General features: G+C 39.3%; 1 protein-coding gene across 1 annotated transcript in view; it reads right to left on the bottom strand.

The window, feature by feature from the left end:
• Positions 1-16,694, bottom strand: part of LOC105457401 (neuroligin-4, Y-linked-like) — a 189,118-nt gene extending 172,424 nt beyond the window's left edge. Inside the window, exon 1 of the mRNA XM_011702041.1 lies at positions 15,827-16,694. The gene's annotated coding sequence lies outside the window, so the exon portion shown is untranslated. The remainder of the gene's footprint in view (positions 1-15,826) is intronic.
• Between the last annotated feature and the right edge of the window lie 1,414 nt (positions 16,695-18,108).

Here is an 18,108-nt window from a genome sequence, read left to right as displayed (position 1 = left end):
CAGATTTAACTTAAGGGTTATTAACCTTGATCAAATCTGTTTAATTCACCGTCTTTAATATGGATGTGGAAATCTGAGAAATACCAACTAAATTTCGAATTTACATTTTAACGAGTTGAAGACCTTTCCACTTTTAAATCTTAAATCCTTGAAATTTCTGGTTACTAATTCGTATTCCTAGAACTAAAAAATTAGTCTCTAGTTTTTTTAAATTGTATTCTAACACACAGAACGTCTACAACTTGCGCTTTCTAATGTCTTGGTTTTTTTTGCATTCTGAAATTTTTTATTAAATTAATTCTCTGAAATGTGTAATATCTTAAATTCTTGAGTTATTAGGTCCTTGACTTTAAATATTCGGAAACACGCATTTTTTTTACTTCATCAATTTTGATAATATTTAATATCTATTTGGATTATATCCATATTGCATATCTTTTACATCTTTGAATATATAGGATTCCAACTTTCAGAAATTTCCAATTCCATGATCTTGAATTGTTAGTTTCTGAAGCAGTCCCCTCCATGAACGTGCGACGATGCCAGCGGAATAAAAATAAGAAAACGGGGGAGCATTTTTATTCACCACCGTAAAATATTTACAAGTGTAATTTCTCATGCTGTTTCCTTAGTGAATATCGAATATCAATAACTTCCATGCGAGAATGAGGAGACGATAACTCGAAACGTTCGTCGCAGCGGCACAATTGGCTGTTATTTTTTATGAGATATGGTAAAAGCGACATACTTTCCTTAAATTCCATGCATTAAAAAGTAAAAGTCTTGGCAGTTTCAATCAAATCGTTATCGAATCACCGAGTTTTAACCCAAGTATACCCCGGGGAAACTTTGTCCAGCTTGTTTCATCGATACCCCAGCTTCTTTTATTTTGTAAGACACGCTCTATGGATTCTCCGGTAATTATCGGAAAATGTCGTAACTGCGGATAAGTGACATAATTAAAGCTATCGGATACTTTCTCCCGTGGGGTGGATCTCAGGAAATATTCTCGCCTCCCTAAGCTTTCTTCTAAACTTATAGATACTTGCTAAGTATCGAGAATTTTTAACCGTTGACTTAATAATGTCATCGCGTGTTTAAAATAGTTGGTACCACAGAGAAATTTCTAGTGCAAATATCATTCGCAAATATCTCGTACGATTTTTCATCGTGACGTGTTCTATCTCAATATGTAATTTGCGCGATACATCTTTGTAGACTTCCAGGAATTTCGGTGTCCAAGAATTAAGTATCTCGCAAATCCTTAAATCTCGGAATTGGAGAGGGCTTAAAATGTGCTGGAGACCAAAGATATATAGTAATATTGGTATCCAGGCGCCCCGGGAACTTTCTGAATCCCGGTATGCGGGATCGAATGAGTAAAAGCCGAGACGAAGAAACGAAAAGAGACAAGGCCGATGGGGGTTGGATGAAAGATGGGGACGGCGACGCGCGCGCGGCGGCGTTGGGGCCGCGAAAGGGTAAGAGGGTGAGGGCGGATAGCGCGCTAAGGCAATATCACAGTCGACTAGCATGAGCCGTCCCGGCATACTAAGCGGACGGGAGTGATTTTTAAAACAGAAGACGGAGCGCCCGCGGGAATCTTAAATAACCGGGCGAAGTGCTAGAGGGCGAAAAGAGGGGAGTGTCATGGCGGCCGCGATCGGTGCCGGTAAATCGGGGAAATATTCCGGGCGAACGGCCACGAGGGGGAGAGTGACAGTCCGGGAAATTGGAAAATTGAACTCGTACTCTTGGCGCGGGATCCGTCAGTAGAGTGGCTCCACCGCGACATCCTCTTCCCTCGCCCCACTTGCAACTGGAGCAATGTCGTCCCCGATATGCACGAATGCCCTTCCCTTTGCATCAATGGTAATGACATTTCCGAGGAAAATCAATGGGGGTCATTATATCCAGTGAAATTTATGTGACGGAGGGGGAATGTATGCACAGATTAAATCGATGATTCAATCTTGAGCAGACCACTAATTAATTTCAGAAACATGAGACTTTATTGTATCAAATATTCAACATTTTTTGCACATATAACTCATATTACATTAAGAATATTAAATGTTTTTTATCTAAATATATTTTTACTTGCTCTCTTCCAATTTGCAGGATAATATTAATATTCCCTTTTAATTTGAGGATTTTAATAGAAACTGAATTCTCTCTAAATTTTATTATAACAAACGTTGTTTTTTGCAGTTTTTATTTTTAATTTTCGTGATTTTTTTTCTTTTACGGGAAAGTTTCGAGATGACTATTCGCGATAAGTGAACTCTATTAAACTTTTCCTATGAAAAAAATTCCAGATTCCTTGAGGAATAAACTTGTTGCTAATATACCCCCTCTTTTTAGCATGCGCCGGAAAAAAAAGAGCTTAGGTGCATTATCTACGCGCGTACGTATATAGCTCTTTGAGCATACTTCGGAAAGGATGCATTTTAGGACAATACGTCCATCCTCTCCACCCACGGAGATCCGGGAGGTAACCTCGCTCCCCCTTAAGACCTCTCTTGTACTATACCATGAGTCTTTTGTGAAACTTGCTCTAAAGTTCGGTAGTAACGTCCCTACGAACAAATTTCGCCGCCGAGGCGGACGAATTATGTTCCCCTGGGAATAAGTCGTTGCTCCTCCTTTTGCCGATGCAAATCATTGTCAAAATTCGTAAGGGTAGATAATCGCCGGGATACACGGATAAGAGGGATTAATATTGATTTACCGATGTTACCATAAAACCCTAAAAATTGCGAAAACTTATATTACACGGCTCCTTCATTGTCCTGTACATTTTGTCGATTATATAAAACGAACTGTTACAGTTATCCCAGTGCAGTTGTTGACGTTTCATCATTTATTTAACAATGAGATTAGCGGTAATTGAATGCAGATCGGGAGGACACTGTGTACATCGTTTACCTTTACCTCGGCACGTGCATGTGCGAATTTGCAGCCCGTCGAATTATCGAGAAGCTCTCCGCACGCTTGTCAATTACCCGAATACGTGTTTCGTGCTTCCGAACTGAGATGTAACCAGAAATTCCCGTTGAAAAGCGATTTAAGCACGTTGCGCGACGTTGCGTCAAATTCAATGTTCAATTGTGTCTCGCGACGCACCGTCTGTTATATTATCAGTGTGATTGCTTCGCTTGAAACGCGCTATCACGGAGATCTTCGCGATATTAGATATTTTTCACATAAATTCGTGGCCAGATAAATCTTTGATAACGTAGACACGTTCAATACGTTTTTGATACATACTCACATGACACTGCAAAACCTATGATTTCTATTTTTAGTTCTTCAATTCCCGTATGTATGTTATTATATCCATACGATATTTGAAAATATATTTTATCTGTGATATAAAGTTTCTTCGTATTACAGATTATTTGTTATTTCAGATTTTTTACAGGTTTTCAGTTAAAAATACTATTAAAATAATTTCTTTCAATTAAACAGATCTCTAAAGTGTAGATATTTAAATACATAGATATTTTATTTTTATTTAACAGGAGATATTAAAGTTCTCTGTTGAAAAAGTAGAAATACGTGCTTTTTCGTAAATCTTTGATATCATAGAACCCTGTAATTCTATAGATTGACAGTACACACATAGCCGATTAATGTTTCAATGAAATATATATATATATATATATATATATATATATGTGTATATAATATATAAGAAACGAATCTCTTATATATTTATTTTACTTGTTTTTTATTTACTCATATTGTTTGTATGTACTTGCTTACGCTTTATATATTTTATATCACGGCACTTCGAAATTTTATTTATAAATTTTGCTCCATTGTAAATAGAATATAAATTCCATATTCGTCCATCATCGCGGTAAGCTGATATATTTAAATCGATTCAGTTAAAATATAATGAAAACACATAGACATGCACGAAGCTATCTATTGAATTAAAGCGAGCAGCGTTCGGCTTCGAAGCAAGACAAATGATAGGGATTAATTTCAACTCATCATCGATGAATATTCCTTCGACGACGGGAGGTCGTAAGAAGAAAACGCGGAACAACATCGTCGTAGCTGCCGCGAAATTTTCGCGCCATACTTCTAACGATCCCATGAATTTACGCTTCATCGTGCTAAATACGCCAGCTCGAGGAAAAAGAAAATGTAATGAACGAGAGTGAATCGTCGGCGAGCGGGAGGTCAAGGATGAAAAGCTAGTGCAACATGCACTCGGCTAATTTCATGTTTTTACACGTCGTCCTAATATCTTTCTTTATCAGAATTTATCGCGCTATATGGACAATATAGCCCCGTCGACATTGCCGAGAATATTGCGAGAACGACATAGAAGAAACTAGATTTTAACGAAACGGTGTTGACCACACCGCGAATCGCGTACGCTCCTCTCGTCCTCTCTACAATAAAACTTTCACGGAAAAGAGATCCGTAAAAGGATACGTCAAGAATCCGTAAACTTTAGAGCAACATCCTGAAACTCGACTAAACTAAAATCTAGAACCTCTAAAACAACACCGTTGCAACTTGAGAAGCACAGAGAAACAGGAAGCGAAGGACCCGCTAACACTAGATTTCCTACGAGTTGTGAACATTTTCAGTAAAGATGCTTCGTTGAATAAAATTGGAGGCAACTTTTCCTTAACGAAAATTTAAGTGAAGACCTTGTTACGGAGTTAACACTGCGAAGTAAGGAGTTTTGCAGATTAAGCTACAGGACTGTAAACGAATAACGAGATCGTACTTTTAGTTAATTGAGCTTGCAAATTAAGTTGGTTTCATCGCCAGGCAATAATAACTCTTCGGATCAAATTTAACTCCAAATACAATTGCCGATTAAATTTTCACCGTGGAAGAGAACCTATTTGGAACCTCGTCGAAGAAGTGCAAAGCACTCGTGTGTGTTCTCATTGATTCTTAAATTTTACAATGTATTCCACGTTTCACACGTATCTGCTCTGTTTTACATGAGGACGCAACGGAAGCTGCCTTCTCCAACGTGCCCAAAAATAATTTCCAACGGTACTTGTCGCTCGCGCATGCGAAGACCGGAAAGCTCGACACCGACACCGACCGAGTGGATAGGGGTCCTCGTTTAAATTCAAATCCCAACCTACTTCCTTGGAACCCTTTCGTGAAATTTACTCTCCAGCATGCATGCAAAATAATCGCGAGGCTGAACTAGAGGCGCATGACTACGTATCCTGTTAAAAATTTAGCGGACCTGGCGTTACAAATAACATCGTATCTACAGCTAAGGTCGAATAAGCGAAAGATTCTTTCAATAGCGCGGAAAAGCACAGTACTAAACTATTGAAAAAATGTGAACGTGAAATGAGAAATGCAAAACAGACAGATCAAGCAGTTATTATAATCGAAGCAATAATAATTTAGTAAAGACATACTTTTACACACAGATTTGCCGTAAATGAATTAGAACTTGTAAATACTGACTGCATTGAGCTCTACATAAGTAATGAGTTGGTATATGTAAAATAAAATCTACCGCGGCAATTCTCAATTTCAGTTCTCAGTTTCACTCCTTATTCCACGTCGCTTTGTTCAATAGTTCAGTACGCTTCTTAAGTAAAATGAAAACGATTTAATAAATTCGCAGTAATTTTCTACGATATCGCGATATTGCGGTTTCTTCAAATTTGTCTGACTTTTATCGCGTATTAAGGATCCCGCAGCACCACAAGATAGCGCGGCGAATGTTTCCGTGATGTCGAAAATCATCAGGCATCCTCGGGCTGATGCTAATGTTCTGATATGACATCTGCGCCCTCCGCACGTCACGGCGGCGTTAGGTAGGTACGTTGAGTATCTCTAGGATATTACCGCGCATATATACATATGTGACAGACACATTTCGTGATCCGTGCGTTAAAAGAAACGACCCTATGCGACGGGGATAAGTCGATGGTAAAGAGCACATTTCAGAAGTCATCACCGTGTTGTAGCTCGTTTCAAAAATTACGACCGTGGAGAATCGGAGCTGGCAGGAATCGAAGACCCAGAAATCCCAGAGTAGTCGAGAATTCGCTCGTCAAAACTGATTGGCCTCGATATTGAAAGAAGTTCCAAGCTTTAAAGTTTGTATTTAAGTTTGAAATAGTTGAGAAATTTTTAAATTACGAAACTCCAAAGTTTCCAAAGTTCCCAAATTACAAAACATTAAATTTCCCAAGGTACAAAATTCGAGAGAGAGTATGAAGGCTAAAGAGCCAACATAGCGAAACATCAAAATCCGCTAATTAGTCATTTGGAATACTGCAACTCAAATATTACAGAGTCTAGAATCCTTCTTTGAAGCTCTCAAAGAAGGAATGAAGTAAGAGATAATCAGAGATTTCCGGACCGGAATAATTAAGAAAGAATTTAGTGAATGCGTTTATCCGTACATTGAACGTGCTTTAGGTACACGACGATGCAAGAAGCGGCAGCAACCGGCTAACCGCCGGTTGTGCGCTACGTGCTTCCGGGCAGATAATTCTAACACAAAACCCCCTATGTAAAGCCGGAGCGGTGGGTTGCCCACGGTGTGTAACGCGATGTTAAATTGTACCGTTTCGAGCGATTGCCGCGAATAACGTGGCGGCTAATAGAACACAGCCGTGCGAAATTCGCGTATCGCTATACAGTTTGCTTTGTGTTCCCCTCTCTCAATAAGACGCGTCGATGGAGATACAGAACCCAGCGATTTCATGCGCATCGAATTGAAATCTGAACAATGCCGGCGGCCAATTAACGAACAGGTGTATACGTATAAGGCGTGCGTAGACCGTAGAAGGATCTATCGTACAAGTGAAAGGTTTCAACAGACATTCCGCGAGCTCCGATTAATCAGGATTTCATTTATAATACAGAGTTAGCGAACGAGAATTTCGGATGTGACTCAATTGTTCGCTGCCCTCGAAAAAAAAAGACTTTTGGCTCGACCATGAATCGAGTCGAACCGTTTAGGCCTATCTTTTTTAAAGCAGTATAAACCTTAAAGAGAACCTAATAATTTCCAGGCGGCTGGTCAAAGCATTTATCTGCCTGCGCAACATCGACATCAGTTTCGGTGGGCGATAAAATGTGAAACAGATTCGCGCCCGCTCTTGGCTATTGCGGTTTTCATTGCAACCAACTCGTGCATTATCGACTCCCGCTGTGTTTCGAGGGTTCGATAACGTCCTGGCAGCTGTCACCGATGGCGAAAAATCGGAACGTATCGGCAGCGAGACTTCGGAAAACGACGGGTAAAGAGATAAAAAAGAAGGATCGCTAATAGCGCACACCATCGAGCGCATGTTCAGCAAAAAAAGCTTAAATTGTGAAACAAATTTTAAAATCGATAAATAACAAATTAAAACAAAAGAATAAATTGCATAGTATTCCATTATTATATGATTTGAAAGTTTAAATTAAGGGTATGTTCTTTTATACGTAATCCGAAAAAAGAATGTTATTGACTTATTTATATAATACACTGAAGATACAAACAACAGCATAAAAACGAGTCAATATATGAAAAAGAGCATTCTTCTTTTCTAGATTTATAATATCCACGAATACTAATTTTTTGCGATATTCCGGATGAACAGAGATTAATAGAGATTATACTTCAATTTTATCTTGAAAAAGAATATTCCGATATTATAATTATCGGAAAAAATTCCGTGTAACGATCAACACACATGCTGCTGAGTCACTCGAGAGACCATTCACAAAGTGCTTTAATAAGAGCGAATCGCGCAAATAGTTTGGAAATTTACATGGTGGGAATTCTTTTCGTTCAACCAAGCCTGCAACGATACGGCTACCACCGCTCTTTGCGGTTTGCCGTGTTTTAAATACTTTCCAATTAGCACGGAAACTCGCGCGCTCGCCACCGCGTACAGCTTAGATTTGCATGAATCGTTTATTCCGCAGTACACGCTGTTCAAAATCCCGTACTGTACCTGGTTTCCATTCGTTAAGGAATTTGCACACTTCATCAGTGAATTTTCAATTCGACGCGTTCTCGCGTTCTGTGCTGTAGTTTTTTCAATTTTAAATTAAATTATTCACGGCCGAAGATTCGCTGTAAATTATTTAGAAAATAAAATAACGGAATGTATATATAGAATATATCAGCTTATATATTAAAAGATAGGTACGGAGAGTTGAAGAAATTTGGTACGCGCCGTTCTAAATACATTCAAGCCAAGAATATTAAATGAAATTTTGCTGGCAGCTAGAAATTCAAATCCATAATTAAAGCAGCGTCTGTTTTCGAAAACTCGTAAAATATTTGCATTCGCAATCAACCTTGTTTGAGTTACTTCGGCAAAAAGCGCGTTTTGCGTACACGGACCAGCATATTAAATCGTACGTAAACATCTCGTGACGTTGAAATGAGAGTAATGTTTTCGTGGGACAGCTTGCTCCGTGCCAATGATCTGCCATTGGAAATTGTAATTCTTCGGCCTTCAGGACGGCACGGCGGCGGCGGCGGCAGCCGCGGTGTCACGTTACTGGGATACATATGGCGCTGCTTAATAAATCCAGCAGATACAACCCGCCGCAATCTAGCCGCTGGACACGTAATCTAGCTTAACGTATGTATCCACTCGATTTTCTCGCTTTGCCGCTCGGCCCTTTCCCGTGCCCTCTTTCTCCCATCTCTCATCCCATCTTTCTCTGTCTCCCGCTATCTATCTTTTGCGACTCGCGAGAAGGTTGGAAGGGTCCTCACCCGCCCTGTATGGGATATTCCCAGATATGAAATCGACCGCGTATAGATATGGACCACGATGAATCGCTCTTGAAACTGAAAGCGCGGGGTTAGGGATCGAATGAGCCACAAGTCAGTTTCATAAAATTGAACTTCAGATATTGCGAACTCTATTCTCTCAACTACCTCACGTCATTGCATAAGTTTCAAGTCAAATTTGAATATTTACATACTGGAGTTGTCAAGCACAGCTAGTTAGAAGTTTAGTTAGTTAGTTACCTACATATTTGTCAGTTTCTGTTTTCTTTGACTTCTAACTGCTATCTCTATTTGAATTTGCACAATTTTTGCTCCAACTACAAATTGCTTTTACATACATTTCATTATAAATGTAAAATATGCCTTAGATAAAATTATAAAAGTTTCATATAATTTTCAAATTTATTTAATTTTTGAAATGCCATACTACTTTTGAATATTTAAACATTGTTTTGAACTTATCAACAATTATAATAATAAGAGTTAATTATTTTTAGATTATTACTTGATTTGAATTTAATTATTGTAAACTTGATAATCTTACGTTTTATATCATAAATTTTTTGAAATGAAAATTTTGTCAGTATATCATTCATATTTTTAAATTCTTCTGAATAATCTGGAAAATCTGGATATGAAGCGTCAAAGCTCACATCGCGCACGATCTCTGGGGGAAAATTGAAGCGCGACCGGGAAAAAAAAAATCGCTCAATATTACGATTGTAACAAATGCGCTCTATAGAAATTGATTCGATCGTAATTCCGTGGCTATTCATTAAAAACGGTATCGCGCGTGCTTGCTCGGGTCTCGTAAATCACAAATCGGTGGTGTGGGCATTAACCGCGATTTGAACGCGATATGAGTCCGACGTGGATAAAGTCCGGATTTACAGTCGTAAACGGGACGCGCGATGACGAAGTCATAAACCAGCCGGATTTAAAAGGTAGCGCATACAGCTACACTCGCATATGCAGTGGATCTTGGAAATCCTCGCGGAATGCGCGAGTAGCTTTCGCTTCATTGGGATTTACACGATTGCGCGAGGACGAGAGGACGGGCTCGGAATCGGCGCGACGGCCGAGCTCGATTCTGACGCCCCGACCCTGAGCTTAACCTTACGTAACAGCCCTGGTCTGGCACGAGACGATAAATCTTCATAGAGGCATTAGTGGTCCCTGTTACCACGTACGCGCACTCTACACCTATGTACAGCGCGGTTGCGCCAAGGTGACCTCAGGAAAGAAAGAAGATCGGACGAAGGAAAAGTACGAGGACAGTTCTTAATTATCTACTTTTTTAAAAATATACAATGTGAGTCCATGTAGATTTGACGACTCTTCTAGAAAACAGAGAAACGGATGAGAATTTTTATCGCGTCAGAATTCGTATAGCTCATAATTCCTCTTTGACCTTATTGCAAGTTCACAATTTCATTTGTATACACCGAGTACTTAAAGTTAGTTATTACGCTACTTTAAGTCCCCCGATGGTAATCGCTTGCCGGTGTAAAGATGCCGTATTACAGATTCTAACGCAGTACCTATAGCACCACGACAATACCCTCAAACTTATTGCACTTTTGCAAAGTGCAATATGGACGCGAAGAATGGCAAAATTATGGGCACGTTTACGCTGGTAAATAAGTCTCACTGGTAAATAAAAACTTAGCGAATCTTGATTCACTGGCAAACTTTTCCCAGCAGATCATCGCAAGATCGAGCGTCCCAAACTCTTACGATTTCCCGAGAACTTACAACGACGTAACGCTACCGAAACAAGATTTCTATGCGCGCGGGCGCGCGCGCGCGCACCCGCCGGCACCAACTTTTTCTATAAATCAATGTCGCTCTTCTACCGGAAAATCCCCCCCCCCCTCCCAAGAAGTGAAGAGAGTCACTCAATCGAAGAGCCGCGAAGCGTACACGTCTGGAGCAACTTCGATTCCTGTCACGAGACAAATAATCGAGTCCGACTATAACCACCAATCTTTTAAATTTACACCCAACTGATTTTATTCAATAGATATTTACAAAATGTTTGCTTCCTTCTACGATAGACGATAGGAGAAGCGATCGAATTAACTGTTTTCACTGCAGGAATTCCCGACGCGCGGTAGCTGGCGATTACCATTCCGGTTGATTCTGTTCTAAGATCCCAACATCCCGAGGTATTAGGGCACTCGCGTAAACCAAGATCGAACTGTCTCTCCAAACGCGGCAGGAATCGAATTACATCACAGACAATAACCGTTCCTGCCGTTCAATCACAAAAGACAAGAAGATTGTACTGCTCCTTTTTAGAGAATACGATCCCAGCACTATGGCTCTTGTATTCTCAGTAATGCGAAGTTGAAGAACCAACAACGCAAGAAAAATGACTTTTTCTATATATATATATATATATATATCTTTTACGTCCACAATCTTTTTTTAATATACAATATTAAATATATATTTAATTGAACATATATTAAAACTCATAAGAATAATTCAAATAACTATAGCTTCTTCGTTATTGAATTTGAACTAAATATAAATATTTCAACATACGGTAGAGTTTTGATTCTTTCTTAATTTTTACTAGACACAAAGTCCAAGCCATTTCAAGAACGCATCAGACTTTAAAAATCCATAATTGACAAGATATATGATATAATAATCATGGAATCTACAATTTTCATCTTTGAACTTTGATTGATATGTCTGCAAGGATTTCCGATATATTGAAGATATTGAAAAATCCAAATTTAGAAGTATCATAAAGAGATATCGAATAGTTCTTGAAAATGAAGGAATCGGAGCCAGCTTCCCTCAATAATTCCCGAAATGCGTATCGGGTGGTACCGTAATCAAATACGCTACAACGGATTATCGATCCATCGTGCCAAAATTCGCCCGCTCGATGGTAGGCGAAGTTACCGCGATATGTTACTTAAATGGCGATACTGAAACTACGGTGTAAAGTGAGACATTTTTCACTCGTGCCCCGCGCGCGAGATACAGCGCGTCATAGTGTGCACATCGCATTTGGCCGAGTTCCACGCGTCCGCAGGATTCTCCGCTCGCAATTTTCGACGGAATATAACGCGCCGACATGGCGCGGTGCGCGATTGCGCTGCGAATACACAGACGCTAATAAACTTTTGTCATCCAATTAATATCGCAACTAGTAGCTGGGTTAATAAACATTTTCCTCGTTACCGAAAGGCAATGTTGTTCGATCAATAAATGAAAAATGATTTGTTATAATTGATGACGTCTCATTATGCTTGCGATTTGATACGAACGGTTTATACAAACTCGCAAAATAATCCCTACGAAAGTGGCAAGGAAAGAGAAATTACCTGATTAAAATAATTAAACTTTGAGATTGCATGAAAATTCAGATAAAAATTAGAGAATAAAGGTAAAAGATAATAAAGTATATAATCGTAAGAAGATAAGACAATAAGAGCGATTAAAAGAAATAAGCAGTAAAAGAATATAAAGTATATATAATCGAAAAAGATTCTATTACAGATTAATAGACTATAACTAAATTTATAATCCCGTAATTTAACAATTAAAAAATTGCGAGTATCAAAAACGCAAACTGCTAGAATATAAGAATCTTAAAGCATAAAAATTTAATAAGAAAATTTTTTAATTCTAAAACTTATTAAAACCAAGAGATAGTCTTAATCTTTATCTAAAGAACCTAGGATTTAAAAGACTTAAGATGTAAAAGATTCTATATACTTAAGATCCAACAGTTTTCAGGGAATTTAATTGTAAGATTTAAGAAGCCTTTTCTCTAAAATTGTTGAATCAGTTAGGATTTGAAACTCGACATTTAAAAATGTGTCAAGAAAGTTGAAATTTCATTAAAAATATCCCAAAAGCTTAAAACCCAAATAATTATAAAAAATGGGAAATAAAAATCTAGAATACAATAAATCGACAATACAAAATATCCGTGTTTAAAACTTGAGCAATTTTTACGCACGATTTAATATTATATAAATTTACATTTCAACGTCTCTTTCATCTCGAAGAACCTATAGACTGCACGATTATATTTGAGTTCTCTACCGCGTCGTCGTAATCTTATGCGGTTTTAAGTTCTTGGATCGTTACTCTCCCTACAAAACCGTTATATTTCAATTTTAGGATCTTTGATTTTTGAACCGGCAGGATTCTATTCACGCCGGGAAAGAAACTTTAAGAAAAGACGGGGAGAAGGAGAGTAATACGTCTAGAGTTGAAGGGGACTGCGGCAGAAGCGAAGAAAGAGCGAAGTTGGCTGAACTCTGATTATGGCGCGAAACGGGGACAACTCGAGATGAAGTCGAAGTACAGCCAAGAAGAAAGAGTCCCCGCTCGACGAAGGGATGAATTCTCCTGTTCTCGCGAGCTGTTCTCAATCTCTCGTCTCGCTGTCTCGCGTGTATACGCGCACGCCTAAACCGGAACGCGTTTTACCTCACGCAATGCCTACCCCGAACAGTCTTCTTATATAGTCGCTGCAGCACACCGCAGAATGCATTTCATCAAAACTTGCGGCTTTCGTCCCGCCCCGCCGAGCGAAATGCCCTATTCACTACCGCGGCGTGAATCAGCCTCTCAATCTCGGATATCGCATAGCCGAAGACTTATACCGCAGACATACTCCGTGTGCATGAACGCGAGACCATTTACAGCATGAAATAAGTTTCCAACTACCTGAAGTAATCTTGCGAGCGGCTACGTGCGGAGAAAGTCCAAGAATTTTCCTTAGTTTTAGCGACGATGGTTAATCTGTGTGTAAGACGGTAAGAGAGAGAGAGGTTTGGAATGTAAAATTCTCTACAAAAGCTGTATACGCGATACTCTTGAACCCCGCATAGACGGGAGGCGGAGATAAACTTATTAATTATACTAAACGAATATTATTATTATTGTTATTATATGTACTATACACCCTGCGCACGTACTCGACATATCGTTATTAACGCTGCCACGTTTCAAGCTTTGTACTTTCATTAATAATGTTATACCTACTGCGGCGCGTTTTTTCGTTTCATTTTGTCGTGAATGTTAAGATGCTGATAAACGCGATTTCGCGCGATGATAGCAGAAGCGATTGCGCCTTACCTCGCCCGTCGAATCTCTCGCCGCATATTTCTCGAGGAGGGAACGCCCGGTGTACACATGCGAGGCACGTAATCCGCGTTTCGCCGTTGCGTCGGGAAAGATAAATCAGGCGTCTTATGTACGTAAGCAGAACAAATTTCATTCAATCGAAATCGCGAGCGAGTATGCGTCGCGTGTGTTTGTTATAGCCGCCCTGCATTTATCAATAGAACACATTTGCATTCCGGGCTCTTCGCGCGGATGCCAGGTCGGCGCGGCGGCGGGATTATTTTTCCAATACGCTACAAATACAGAGGAGGCGTATTTTCGAAGGAAATACAGAATATGAGATTGGACGCGTGTCCTCTTCGGGAAGATACGAGAACAATATCACCTTGCTTATAGAACCGCACAAATTTTTCTGCGGATATTTTTATGATTCCAACTTATTCGAAATGTCGCAAAGTGCGCAAAAAAAAAAGAAAGGAAAACCTAGGAAAAAAGCAGTCTCCTATCAAGTGGAAAGTGAATCACATTTATTATAATATTTATCGATGCCATCGAAATTGTCTTTTTCGAATATCTCTATACGAGAATGTATAAATTGCATTTGCAGACACGTAATTATGTGCTCGAAGGATTGTATATATTCTAAGCTACGCGCTTAAAGGTTGAACAACATTACGTGCCTCGTGTAACCGCCGAAGCCAAAGATATATCGCGTTGGAGTTTATTCCAGAAGTGTCTGAAACTTCTTGCAGTGCGCTTCGGCACTAACCGCGAGAGCTCACAAAGGCATAATGAGCACGTAAATCGTCAGAAACTTGTAATCCGCTTTGAAGTCGGCGGCGCGGGAGGACGCGACATGGCGGCCGCACGTAAATTCCGTCGGCCGTTTATGCAAATTATCGGCGGGCCACAGGGTTAATACATTTTCGCGTGCGCGCGTGCAACGTTCCGCGATATCTATAACGATTCGATAGCTCGGGCTACGTTCGGGCTCTCCCGGTATATTTTCCAGCGAATTTACAGCATTTGCATACTTCGGGAATATTTAAACGCGGAAACCCCCGCGGCGGGTTACCGTTGGAAAAACAGGAATTTCACTGTTGAGCGAGAACGCCCGCCATGTTTCCGCGCGATGTGGAAGATCGAAACGATGAGGTCCCGTTTAACCCCCGCCGCGCTTTCAATTCAACACACAGAACCGCGGAAATCTTCACTCGTTAATTTTAACTTATTGAACGTTTCAATTGTTCCACAAACGTACAATATTTTTCAATATTATGATTGAATTTATCAAAAATGTGAACATGAGAACCTGCTCACGACGTAATTCGACAATTTAAATATTGAAACAATTTAAATATTTATTGCAGCGCTAATTCCTCTTCGAAACTGTTTATGAGTGTATTAAAATTTCATGTATAATATAGGAAAGAGAGAGATATTATTAATGCCTTCAATTAAAGCTATTTAGATATTCATTGATTGAAAGTGAAGTATTAGACATTAGTGAATATCTTTAAACTTCTTAATGAGAAATACTCATTTAAATCAATAAATGACGACAATTACCAATTTTTATTTAATTACAAAATTTGTTAATTAAATTTATATGCGCACGTTATATAATTTTATGTAATCTGAAGTAAAGTATTTCAAAATAATAGATGATTATTTACTTATTAATGATTCATATAATTAACGCGCTAATGAATATAATAGTCTTGTTTTTATTTGATATACATATTAATTACATTATGTTTTTCTCATTATATTGTATGACACTGACTTATTTGAATAAATATTAATAATGTTCTAAGAAGATAATTAAATATGCATTCTGAGAATTCTATGATTTTTTGATTATATAGAGAAAATGTACTATATGAAAAATATAATTAATAGAAATTATAATAGCAACAATTGTGTGAATAAGAATTGATTTTAATTATTGTTATAATTATTATTCAAACTCACCGTTCAGAAACAAGAAGGACTCCTTGGAATCGATGCAATCAAAAGCGAAAGGACCTCACGCACAAATTCGACACATTTTTTCAATAATCACTATAAAACGCACAAACACACAAACGCAAAATCACTCCGTTTTGCGAATGACTGAGACGGTAGCCGAAAGTCAAGTTAAATTAACTTAATTAACACGCGAACTTTTGATTAATCTTCGAACTGCACACTGCACAAGTTTACGACGCGATGAATCTTCTTTATCCTAACATTTCATCTTCCGCCGCCAGTTAATCTGTCCCTCATTCATGGGCAGGGCAAACAATTTTACAGCGATCCGATATCACTGATATATTACTATGTTGCGTTCCGTTAATCACACAAAACGGTCTCTATCGGTAGAAACATCTAGTATTTAAATTTTTCGTTGATATCGTTTACTTTTTTGAATCAGTTTTGACGTCTACAAACAGCTCAATTAATCAAATGTTATACATTTTACGCACAGTAATTTTTAGGTATTTTCCCTTCGAATAGCCTCTACGATTTTTTCCACGGACATTCTTTAACTTCATGAAATCGGTCAACTTCTCCGTGTTTTATCGATATCTGTCGACACTGTGTCACACTTTGATCAACGTCAACGCCGGATATTCGAATAGCGCGAGCTTGCATCTTCCGGTCTGCGTTTACCGGAAGTGAGTCCGAGGGAATGTTTCAACCCTCGCAGGACCGGTGATGACGCGTCCGCGCGCATTCCACTCGCAATCGTACGAGTGAACGCGGCGCCACGACGCCGCGTAGCGCGACGCCCAGACTATCGCAAACCCGTTGACACCCTAAGGGACGCTGCGACGACGCGGGGTCACCCCTCGGACGGTGCAGGGCGGCACGGTAACCGGCACGACGCGACGTATGTAACGTCGCCGCGAGGTTCGCGAGACGGACTACGGCACCGGAATGGAAAGCTTCGCAAGCTCTCGCGCAACGCGACGCCAGAGCCTCCATTCCCGTCTGCCGAGCGCGCCACGGTCGATTCCACGGATTACACTTCGGGGTTGGATGCTGTGTGAAACTCGCTAGCCGGGCGCAGAGAGTTCCATGTGAAACCAGAAGCATGACTACATCTCCTGGGCTCGCTTAAACTTCGCTTTATATCTTGAGATAGGAGACAGTTTATGGCAACATCAATATTATTTCGTATCCTCTTTTTTTGATTATTTAATACTTTATTGGTCTCCTGAAAAACCCCTTTTTAAAAAAATCTAACTTTTGCAGGAATGTATAAAAAAAGTAAAGGTATAAATTATTCTTTAATTGGTACGAATTTAAAAGCAAGAAGGTTAAATTTAAATGTATTGTTATTTTTATAGCATTTTAAACATTAAACTTCTACATTAATTTCTAATAAACGATTTTTAATCTTGCAACTAAATGTAATACAACTTGCGCAAAGGTTTATGATATAGTAAAGATGAACAATCTATCTTACAAAATACAACTACATACATTTATGTATGCCAAAACCTGATTATTCTATGAGGAGTATTATGTGACTTAAGGCGTAATATACAGTGGAAATTCTCCTAAATAGGAAAATCGAAGGGTCGTAAAGCGTAACCCGGCCTTGCGGGCTGGAATGTCTGGAAAGCTCGAGCGTCGTCGAAACGCGCCGCGCAGACTCGTGGGGACGCGCGAAGAAAAGGACAGTCGGTTATCGATTCAGTTCTGCCAACGGATGGACCCTTTCGCAGTGACTTTAGGGCCGTCTAGGGACTTGTCGAGGAAACGCATCGCTCCTCACAAGGCGGAAATCCGGTAGATCGATGTCCTCTCGAAGGACATGCGAATCCCGAATAAACTCGCATCGGCCACAAGAGCTCGAGAGCTTTCAAGCTTTGCGCCGAGACCGCTAATTGGATTGCTCAATTACACTGTCGGATATTCCACGCCGTCTTCTGCCCAAGATCTTGAAGCTAATTAATCTTATGCGTGAATAGCGAGCCGGCTCATTCAAACGGAAAGAGGTCAACGAGATCACAACATTGCGAAAAATTCGGGACTACCAGCATAAATAAATGATGAATGGAAAATGCTACTATATATTGAACTACATACAAAATTATCTGTATAACTGAAAAATAATTCTAATTATTAGTTCTATATTATTAATAAAAATTTATACATCGTTGTGAAATTTACCTTCAATTTCTATAGTCTTAAGTATATCATATTAAATTATACATACAACTTTTTATGTAACAAAGAATCTAATCATCCCCTAAAGCGTATTG

This window comes from Wasmannia auropunctata, unplaced genomic scaffold (genome assembly GCF_000956235.1).
Source record: "Wasmannia auropunctata unplaced genomic scaffold, wasmannia.A_1.0 LD335244.1, whole genome shotgun sequence".
NCBI classification, from domain to species: domain Eukaryota; kingdom Metazoa; phylum Arthropoda; class Insecta; order Hymenoptera; family Formicidae; genus Wasmannia; species Wasmannia auropunctata.
The sequence above is the reverse complement of the archived record's forward strand: the minus strand, read 5'-3'. Positions and strand labels throughout refer to the sequence as shown.